The sequence below is a fragment of the Ornithorhynchus anatinus genome, chromosome 1 (assembly GCF_004115215.2).
Source record: "Ornithorhynchus anatinus isolate Pmale09 chromosome 1, mOrnAna1.pri.v4, whole genome shotgun sequence".
Taxonomy (NCBI): domain Eukaryota; kingdom Metazoa; phylum Chordata; class Mammalia; order Monotremata; family Ornithorhynchidae; genus Ornithorhynchus; species Ornithorhynchus anatinus.
The window spans coordinates 175,671,446-175,682,448 of record NC_041728.1 but is presented as its reverse complement, the minus strand read 5'-3'; the positions used below and the strand labels follow the sequence as shown (position 1 = coordinate 175,682,448).

The window sequence follows — 11,003 nt, the reverse complement described above, 5'->3', positions numbered from 1 at the left end:
TTTTGTTGTCCCAAGTACCTAGTACAGTGTTCTGCACACAGTAATTGTGCAGTAAATACTGATTGATTGATGGTCTTGCTCCATTCTGACCTCCCCTTTGGAGTGTGATTCACCATGGTTTAATTTCAAGTGGAACACTCTCGGCAGCTGTTGGTCTTTTTCTGATCAACATTGAATACTGTGATCTCCCAGGAGTCTCGAGCAGGATATGCGTGAGGCTCCATGTTTCTCGACTGAACACATTCAAGGCAGGCAGTGTTACGACTTTTTATTTGATAGCTTAGGTCTTGAAGTGTTGAGGAAAAACTGCAGCTATTCAGCGATTTAAACCGTACTTCTGAGGCGAGGGTACAGCTTTTATGTTTAGACCAAAATTCTTCCCATCTGCCAGGAAAGTGGGGAAAAACACCCTCAAAGTTGAATGATTGCTCTCAATCCAAGTGTGACCTGCCATTAAGGAGTGAGAATATTATAGGTGGGGAAGACGGAGAAAAATGAAGACTCAGTAGAAGGAAAGAAACAGAAAAAAAAAGCATCACGGCCTATTAGAGCACAGAAAAGGAGTCAGAGAACCTGGTTTCTAATTCTGATTTGTCTCTTAGGTGCTGTATGACCTTGGGCAAGTCACTTAGCTTCTCTTTGTCTGAGGTTCCTCATCTTTAAACTGGGGATCTGCTACCTGTCCTCCCTCCTCTCTTAAACTGTGGTGGGATGGGAATTATGTCTGACCTGATTTTATTGTTTGTTCCCCAAGGTTTAGTACAGTGCTTGGCACATAGCAAGCACTTCAGAAATACCACAGCTACCACCTTGATTAATTGCCAAGAAAATAATGTTAACAGGTCTCAGACTTGATGGAAGAGAGGAGAAATTATTATTAAGTGCCATCGAGTTGTTTAATCCCCATATCACAGATGAGGAAACTAAGTCCCTGAGAAGTTAAATTACTTGCCCATGGTCACACACCCTACGAGTAATAGCGACTCCATGTATATAATTTCTCCAGAACATCCTGTCCTCTACCATAATCCGCAACCTTTTTAATGGTTCTTCTGTTATTGTTGTTATGGTCGCTATCAATCTGGCTGCCAGTATGCCTCTTTCATGTTTTCCCTGAATTCTTCTTAGTAATAGTGTTTTCTCCAGAGAATTAATCCTCCTGATTATGTGTCCAAAATATGCTAATCTACGATGAGTCATTTGACCTTCCAGAGACCACTTTGGTTTAATTGGTCATTCTGGTTTGTGTAACCATAGAATTTTCTCAGTAAAAATAAGGAAACGCTTTTCCACTGCTTCCTTCCATGCAGTGAAACTTGAGTCTCTGGTGTTGTCTTTGATCAACATTTTGATCATTTGATCAACTGCCTTTGACTCCCTCCCATGCTGCTGCTGCCCAGCACAAGTGAATCAACTATGTCTGATGCTTCCTCTTAGACCATTCCATTATGGGTAACCCTAGCAAGAGTATCTCTCAATGGCACAGCTCTAAGCTTCACTGGTGTACGGAAACTTTCCTACCATGGGAAGGCGTTGATTCATAGGAAAGAGAAAGTGGAAAAGAAGTGATCAGAGTATGCGATCCAGATTCAGTCTACATGTTAATAGAAAAATCTAATGATTTTGACACACATCAGTGTTACATTCTCCTCTTAGGGGCACATCTGGAGAATTCCCAGTACTCTACCAGTCTTGACTACAGGAGGGAGAGTGAGGCAGAGGCATATCCATTCCATTCTTAGATTGGGCAGTGGCTAGCGAGTGGAAAACAATCTGCTACAAGTCAATACTCACCTATGCTGGGCAGCAGTGGCATGGGAATCAAGGGCAAAGACTCTAATTTACTGAATGGAAGGAGGGAATGGTAAACCACTTGCATATTTTTAGCAAGAAAACTCTACGAAAACACCGCCAGAATGGTTGCAGATGAAGGCGGAGCGTTCTGGGAGAGATGTGTCCAGGGCATCGCATTGGCTGGGAGATGACTTGACACATAAGACAAGATAAGTGTTACCCCTCAGCCATTTAACAGTCCATCAAACCTCCACTGAGGTAAATAGGATATCTCTGAGGACAGGCAGGAAAGACAATTCAGAGAAGTGATTTTTTTTTTTTTTTGCCAACTTGAAATCTCCCCATCCCTAAGGACCAAGCCAGGAAGTCCAAGGTTGGGCAGGCCTGGAGGATTGATCAATCAATTGTTACAATTAATAATAATAACAACAATTATGTTATTTGTGAAATGCTTTCTATGCACCAGGAACTGTATTAAATGTCAAGGTGGGGGGAAGTACAAGCAAATCAGACTGGACACGGACCCTGTCCCACACCAGGCTCACTTTATCTTGAATTAAATGCTTAATCCCAATTTTACAGATGAGGGCATTGAGGCCCACAGAATAATAATAATGTTGGTATTTGTTAAGCGCTTACTAGGTGCCGAGCACTGTTCTCTGCACTGGGGGAGATACAGGGTAATCAGGTTGTCCCACGTGGGGCTCACACACTTTTAATCCCCATTGTACAGATGAGGGAACTGAGGCACAGAGAAGTTAAGTGACTTGCCCACAGTCACACAGCTGACAAGTGGCAGAGATGGGAGTCGAACACATGACCTCTGACTCTGAAGCCCAGGCTCTTTCCACTGAGCCACGCTGCTTCTCCTAAGAAGTGAAGTGACTTGCCCAAAGTCACACACCTGCCAAGTGGAGAAAGCTGGGATTAGAACCCATGACCTGCTGACTCCCAGGTTCACTCTCTATCCACTAATAATAATAGTAATAATGAATAATGATGGCATTTGTTAAGTGCTTACTATGTGCAAAGCACTGTTTTAAGCACTGGGGAGGATATGAGGTGATCAGGTTGTCCCAAGTGTAGCTCACAGTCTTAATCCCCATTTTACAGATGAGGTAACTGAGGCACAGAGAAGTTAAGTGACTTGCCAAAAGTCACATAGCTGATACGTGGTGGAGCCGGGATTAGAACCTATGATCTCTGACTTCCAAGTCCAGGCTCTTTCCACTGAGCCAAGCTTTTTCTCCCAGGCTGCTTTACAGAACGATTACTCTATATGGCTCACTCTACTGAGTGCTTGGAAAGGTAATAGTTATAATAATAATTATGGTATTTGTTAAGCACTTACTATGTGCAGAGCACTGTTCTCAGCACTGGGATAGATACAGGGTAATCAGATTGTCCCATGTGGGGCTCACAGTTTTTAACCCCCATTTTCACAGATGAGGTAACTGAGGCACAGAGAAGTTAAGTGACTTGTCCAGGGTCACACAGCAGACAAGTGGTGGAGCCGGAATTAGAACCCACGACCTTTGACTCCCAAGCCCGGGCTCTTTCCACTGAGCCCCATTGCTTCAGAGTTACTAGGCATGATCCCTCCCTCCAAGGAGCTTACAGTCCCCTTCAGTCCTGAGTTACTCTAAGGAATGTCATACCCCAGCTGATTTCCAGTTTCCCCGATATTTCCGAGAGCAGCTATGTTTCTGGGCCAACCCAGAGGCTTGGGTGCCCTCCACACTGAGCTGAAGGATCTGGTTGGATTTGAGATCCCCATAGCTATCCCAGTAAAGAATTTATCCCAGTAAACTTTGAGATCAGTCCTCAAACTAACCAGTCTTCAGACTGGGAGACTGTTGGGAGTAGACAGACCTCATTATTCTGGATTTAGAAGTCCTGGGCTGATCTAGAGTCACACTGATGCCAGAGATTGGTAGAGCAGGAAACTAAGACAGTGGCATTAGGCCCCTTGAGTGATTTTCCCTGTCGGACTACCAGAACACAACAAGATTTAGGATTCTGGAGTGACTTACGATGCTGCTCGCTGTACTGGGAAAGAGTTCAGAGTTCTCTCGTGTGGATTTGGTTAATCCTGCATGGTCCTGGGTCCATTCATTCATTCATCCATTCAATCATATTCACTGAGCACTTACTGTGGGCTGAGCACTGTACTAAGTGCTGGGGGTGCCAGACACTATTGGCTTGGGAATAGGGTGAGAGAAGCAGCAAGGCTTAGTGGATAGAGTCCCGATCTGGGAGTCATAAGGACCTGGGTTCTCATCCCTGCTCCACCGCTTGTCTGTTGTGTGACCTTGGGAAAGTCACTCCACTTCTCTGGGCTGCAGTTAGCTCATCTGTAAAATGGGGATTAAGAGTGTGAGTCCCATGTGGGACAGGGACTCTGTCCAACCTGAATACCTTGTATCTACCCCAACACTTAGAGCAATGCTTTGCACATAGTAATAGTATATAATAGTAGTTGTACACTGATAGAACTACCGTATATAATACTATATATCTATATCATGCATATATGTACTAGATATACATAGAAAATGTTCTATATAATATACAATATTATACAATATAATTATAATATACAATGCACATGACCTATATGCTATACCTGAAAAACATGTACAGCATAAGTGTTCTCATTCCATGTTATCGTATATTTTGGCCTCTTCAATGTTACAGTTACTTTAGTGAGCCTCAAAGTATGCCACAGTTTGATATATTTCCTAGAAGTCCAACCCCATAAATCCTTGCCTTTTGTTCTGAACTCTCTGTATGCCCCACACTTAAAAAAAATTAGCCTCTATCCACAAAGATGCAATCTTATAGAAAAATTCACCATGTGCATTACTTAAACTAAATTATATTCAGTCTTTCCATGAAGGACAGTGATGTAAAATGCTAGCAGCCAATCCCGTTATTGGTTAAAACCTGAGATATCATTAAGGCTAAGGCAATTGAGAATATGGTAATTCCTTTGAAATTAATTGCCTAATGTCCTGGCCACGTACTTCATTGAGAAAATTGAATCCATCAGGTGTGACCTCCCTAAAGTATCCACTGCTCCTCTCCAGTCCCTCCCTCCTCCTGCTCATTCTTCACTCTCCCATCTTTCTCAGCAGTATCTCAAGCAAGGAGCTTCTGCCTCCTCTCAAAATCCACCTTTTTCACCTGTGCCTCTGACCCCATCCTTTCGCACCTTATCAAAGTACTTGCCCCCTCTCTTCCTCCCTCCCTGACCTCCATATTCAACTATTCACCCTTCAATGGCTTTTTCCCCCCTGCTTTCAAATATGCTTATGTTTCCCTTATCCTAAAAAGAAACCCTCCTTTGACCTCGCAGCACCCTCCACTTGTCACCCCATCTCCCTCCTACCACCTCTCTCCAAACTCCTTGAGTGAGTCGTCTACACCTAATATTTTGACTTCCTCTCCATTTCTCTCCTTGACCCCCTTCAGTCTGGCTTCCATCCCCTTCGGTTCACAGACACCACCCTCTCAAAGGTCACAAATGAACCCCTTCTTGCTGAAACCAATGGGGCTCTGCTCCATTCTAATCCTCCTTGACCTCTCAGCTGACTTTGACACTGATGATCACTCCCTTCTTCTGGAAACTATCCAATCTTGGCTTCACTGACACCATCCTCTCCTGGTTCTCCTCTTGTCTCTCTGGCCACTCTTTCTCAGTCTCTTTCTCAGAGTCCTCCTCTGTTTCCCACCCCTGAATGTGGGAATCCCTCAAGGCTCAGTTCTGGGTTTTTCTATTCTCCATCTACACCCTCTCCCTAGGAGAACTCATTTACTCCCATGGCTTCAACTACCTTCTATATGAAGAGGATTTCCAAATCTACATCTTCAGGTTGATCTCTCTCCATCTTTGCAGTCTTGCATATGCTTATTGCCTTCAGGACATCTCTACATAGCTGTCTCACTGACATCTTAAACTTAACCTATCCAAAGAAGAAGTCATTATCTTCCCACCCAAATCTTCTCCTCTGACTTTCCCATCACTAGATAGCACCACCAATCTCCTCTACCGATCTCTCTCTCTTTCACCAAATCCAGTCAGTTCAAATTTCACAACAGCACTAAAGTTTGCCCCTTCCTCTCCATCCAACTGCTAAATTGTTAATTTAAGGATTTATCCTTATCACACAATGATTACTGCATCCTTGCTGACCTCCCTGTCTCCCTTCCCTCCCCACTTCAACCCATACTTCACTTCGCTGTATGGAAAATTTTTCAACAAAAACCTTAAATCCATGTTTCCCCACTCCTCAAGAACCTCCCTGGTTGCTGATCCACCTCCACATCAAACAGAAACTCCTTACCAAAGGTTAAAATCACTCAATCTCACTGCCCCCTCTTAATTTACCTCACTGTTTCCTACTGTAACCTAGCCTACACACTTTGCTCCTCTAATGCCAACCTACTTATTGTACATCCATCTCATCTATCTCCCCACTGATTTCTCACTCACAATCTGCCTCTGGTCTGGAATTTCCTCCCTCTTCATATTAGAGAGTCAGTCACTCTTCGCACAGTCAGAACCTTACTGAAGGCACATCTCCTATAAGAAACCTTCCATGACTAAGCCCTTGTTTCCTCTTCTCCCACTTTCTTCTGCATCACCTATGCACTTGGATTTGCATCCTTTATTCACTTCTCCCTCAGCCCCACAGTGCTGCTGCTGGAGAAGCACCATATCTTAATGGAAAGAGCACAGGCTTGTGAGAGGTTGTGGGTTCTAATCCTGACTTTGCCACAGGTCAGCATCTGTGTCACCTTGGGAAAGCCATTTCTCTCCTCGGTACCTCAGTTACCTCATCTTCATTGGAGAAGCAGCGTGGCTCAGTGGAAAGAGCACGGGCTTTGGAGTCAGGGCTCATGAGTTCGAATCCCAGCTCTGCCACTTGTCGGCTGTGTGACTGTGGGCAAGTCACTTAACTTCTCTGTGCCTCAGTTCCCTCATCTGTAAAATGGGGATTAAGACTGTGAGCCCCACGTGGGACAACCCGATTCCCCTGTGTCTACCCCAGTGCTTAGAACAGTGCTCGGCACATAGTAAGCGCTTAATAAATACCAACATCATCTGTAAAATAGGGATTAAGACTGTGAGCCCCCAAGAAGGATGACCTGATTACCTCGTATCTACCCCAGCATTTAGAACAGTGCTTGATACATAGTAAGTGCTTAACAAATACCATCCTATTTTTCCTATACATATTCATATTTATTCATTTATAGCAATGTCTACCTCCCCCTCTAGACTGTAATCACATCGTGGGCAGGGAATGTGCCTGTCAATACTGTTAGATTGTACGCACCCAAGTGCTTAGTTCAGTGCTCTGCACACAGTAAGTGCTCAATGAATACACTGATTGAAATCACTATTTAGTTTAAGAAGAAATGAAATAAAACAAACATAAACTGGATTTACAAATACCCAGTATCCCTTAATAAGCTTTTTTCCCCAGGTAGAAAGAAGTCTTCATTTTTCCGTAATAATAATAATGTTGTCTACTAAACTCCTACTATGTGCCAGGCAGTGTACTAAGTACTGGAGTGGATACAAGCAAATCAAGTTTAATACAGTCCCTGTCCCACATGGAACTCACAGTCTCAATTCATGTTTTACAGATGAGGTAACTAAGGCACAGAGAAATGAAGTAACTTGTCCAAGGTCTCACAACAGACAAGTGGCAGAACTGGGATTAAAACCCATAACCTTTTGAGTCCCAGGCCCAGGCTCTATCCACTATGCCATGCTACTTCTCAGTTGCATTTGGAAGAATCCATTTTTTGTGTTTCCCAACCTCTTCCAAATGATTTCTCTGTATTCTAATAAGATTAAAGAGATATATGTGAAATGGAAAAGACTTCCTTCCCATCTTAGCCCCTCATTTGCATGAGCTGATTTCCATGAGCATATGGTACTATGGATAATACAGGGTTACACTGCAGCTGGCTTAAAATATACCAGAGCCTGCAAAATTCCTCTGGGTTAATGTCATCTGCTAGGGGAAGTGCCCTCATTTGTGCTGACTTTTAAAGACCTACCTGGAGGCATACACCTGCAGATACCTGCCTGGTTGAATTAGAGTGTAATTGAGAGGAGATTCTGAGTCTATTTGCCACACAGAGGGTCTAAAATGACATTTTTCCCTATGCTTTCCAAATTAGAAGTAAGAGAAGTCAAGAAATAATATTAGATTATGATGTAGGTATATCACCTCCACTCCTAACATTGAAGCTGAACCACACAAAGCAGAGTTGTCAGTGGTCACGTTAAATGAAAGCACCTTTCAAAGAACACAGTCCACTCCTCTGCATTAAGAGAGGGACTTGAACCCAAAGAGCTTCAACACACCTTTTAGATGTTCTCACTACTCTCTGGACACCAGATCTGGTGTACATATTGCAGAAAGAACAAGATAGATGTTTTATGATGACCCAGAAAGTGATAGTGTGGGCTTGAAAATAAAGTGAACTAAGTAAACTGAGAGTTCCTTTCTGACAACTGTGGAGGAGGAAACTAACAGAACAAAACAGAAACTCCAGGTCAATATCATTGTTATAATTGATAATAACCATTGTAGTGCTTGTCAAGCACTCACTATGTACTAAGGAAGCCATAATTGCTGGGCTCTATACAAGGAAATAAGATCAATCGATCATATTTATTAATATACTGTGTGCACAGCACTGTGCTAAGTGCCTGGGAGAGTACAATATAACAGAGTTGGTAGACAAGTTCGCTATCCAAAACGAGCTTAGAGTCCAGAGGCAGACCAACGAAACCAACTGAAGTCAGAAATTGATGACAGGCTTAAAATCTTTTATGCACTGATGACTTTATGTAACCACCTGTTGGCTATGATCAGTTGAAGACCTCTTTGACCTAAGGTGGCCTCTCTACCTACTTAGAAGAATTTGTTATGCAAATGAGTGAAAAATCTCCCACGTAGAGAGATTTTTTTTTCCACCTCTGGTCCTTGGCTTCCAACAGCAAAGCCAGGTGTAGACTATTTATTTTCAAGAACTAGGCTTTCACTTTAAGGTTCAAGGCAGGGAAATGAAGAGAGAGGGGGAAGCAGTGAGCCCAAGTGGATAGAACACAGGCCTGGGAGTCAGAAGACCTGGATTCTTGTCTTGTCTGCTATGTGACCTTGGACAATTCACTTCACTTCTCTGCACCTCACTTACCTCATCTGTTAAATGGGGACTAAGACTGTGAGCCTCATGTGGGACTGTGTCTAACCTGATTAGCTTCTATTTACCCCAGCACTTAGAACAATGTTTGACCTATAGTAAGCTCTTAACAAATATCATCATCCAGTTTGATACCAACTTACAGAGATGGTGCAGAAAAGTCTTATGCATTTCATCTGGGAAGAATGCAGTAACCAGAGTGAGGTGTTGGTCAAAAGGTGGGGCAGATTATGGGAGCATTTATTTGGGGAACTGGAAGTAAATAAATCAAAAGCATTCCTAGACTACCTGTGTCATGTCATGAACACTGCAGGAGATGACTGGACATGTTACATGAGCCAATCAATCAATGCTTTTTATTGGGTGCTTGCTGCATGTAGAATCAATCAATCAATGATATTTCGAGTGCTTACTGTGTGCAGAGCACTGCACTAAACACTTGGGAGAGTACCACGGAATCAGTGGACACCTTCCCTGCCCACAGTGAGATTACACTGCGGTATAGGTAGATTAATATAGAGAAAAGTTATGGGTATGTACTCAAGTGCCGTGGGGCTTTCCTATAGAGCAGAAAACCAAGCAGAGCACTGAACTGAATGCTTGAAAAAAGTACAACTAAGTTGGGGAATATGATCTCTTAAAATTTCAAGAGCTTACAATTTAGTGGAAGAAACAGATGCCGAAATAATTTAGAGACAGGAGGAAGAAGAAAAATAAGGTATGTTTAAGAGTGAGTTTACTACAGAGGAAAAGTAACCAGTTCTTGTATTCAAGAAGCACACAATCTAATGGAGAAAAAATGAGAATTGTAGCAGAGGAAAAATGAGCTCCCGAAAAAGACAAATCAGTGTTTTTTATTAAGTGGTTGCTGTGTGCAGAACTCGGTACTTAGAGATCAAGAGTGGACAGGAGTGGATATGGGTAGTATTTAATAATAATGATTAATAATTATGGTACTTGTTAAGCACTTACTATGTGCCAATCACTGTTCTAAGCGCTGGGGTCGATACGAGTTAATCAGGTTGGACACAGTCCCTGTCCCACAAGGGGCTCACAGTCTTAATCCCCATTTTGCAGGTGAGGGAACTGAGTCCCAGAGAAGTGAAGTGACTTCCCCAGGGTCACCCAGAAGACAAGCAGTGGAGCTGGAACTAGAACCCAGTTCCTCTGACTTCCAGGCCTGTGCTCTATCCACTACGCCATGCTGCTTCTCACATTCTCTGCTTTCTGGGAGTGAGGGTCATTAGGGGCAGGGTTGAACCATTGTTTTTTGGATCTCTCAGAAGCTTTTAGTGGATGGGTGAGAAGAGCAGGGATCATTCATGCCTTTTCTCTGATGATAATTCAGGACGATATAGCTCACTGATGGATGTGGAAAGCACATGGTTTTTAAGCCTTTAGCTAATGGTAATGTTTTATGGCAAGGACAGTCATTTATTTTTTGATGTATTAATAATGGTTTCCAGAATCTAAATGGCAAAATCCCAGACACTTGAAAATTAATCAATAATAATTGTTGTTTTAGTATTTTTGAAGTGCTTACTATGTGTCAAGCACTGTTCTAAGAACTGGAAGAGATACAAGTCCCATCAGTCTGGACATAGTCTCTGTCCCCCATGGGTTACACAGTCTAAGTAGGAGGTGTTAATAATGCTGGTATTTGTTAAGCGCTTACTATGTGCTGAGTACTGTTCTAAGTGCTGGGGTAGACACAGGGGAATCAGGTCGTCCCACGTGGGGCTCCCAGTCTCAATCCCCATTTTACAGATGAGGTAGCTGAGGCACCGAGAAGTGAAGTGACTTGCCCAAAGTCACACAGCTGACAAGTGGCCGAGCCGGGATTCGAACCCATGACCTCTGACTCCAAAGCCCGGGCTCTTTCCACTGAGCCACGCCGCTTCTCAATCCCCCATTTTACAGCTGAAGATCCTGGGGTCCAGAGAAGTTAAGTGGATTGCCCAGGGTCACACAGCAGTGACAGA

General features: G+C 43.2%; 1 non-coding gene across 1 annotated transcript; it reads left to right on the top strand.

Annotated features, from left to right (window-relative positions):
• Positions 1-1,646: 1,646 nt before the first annotated feature.
• Positions 1,647-1,784, top strand: LOC114815675. Its single transcript, XR_003763479.1, has one exon. It is a non-coding gene; the product is annotated as a small nucleolar RNA SNORA7 (small nucleolar RNA).
• The last annotated feature ends 9,219 nt before the right edge of the window (positions 1,785-11,003 follow it).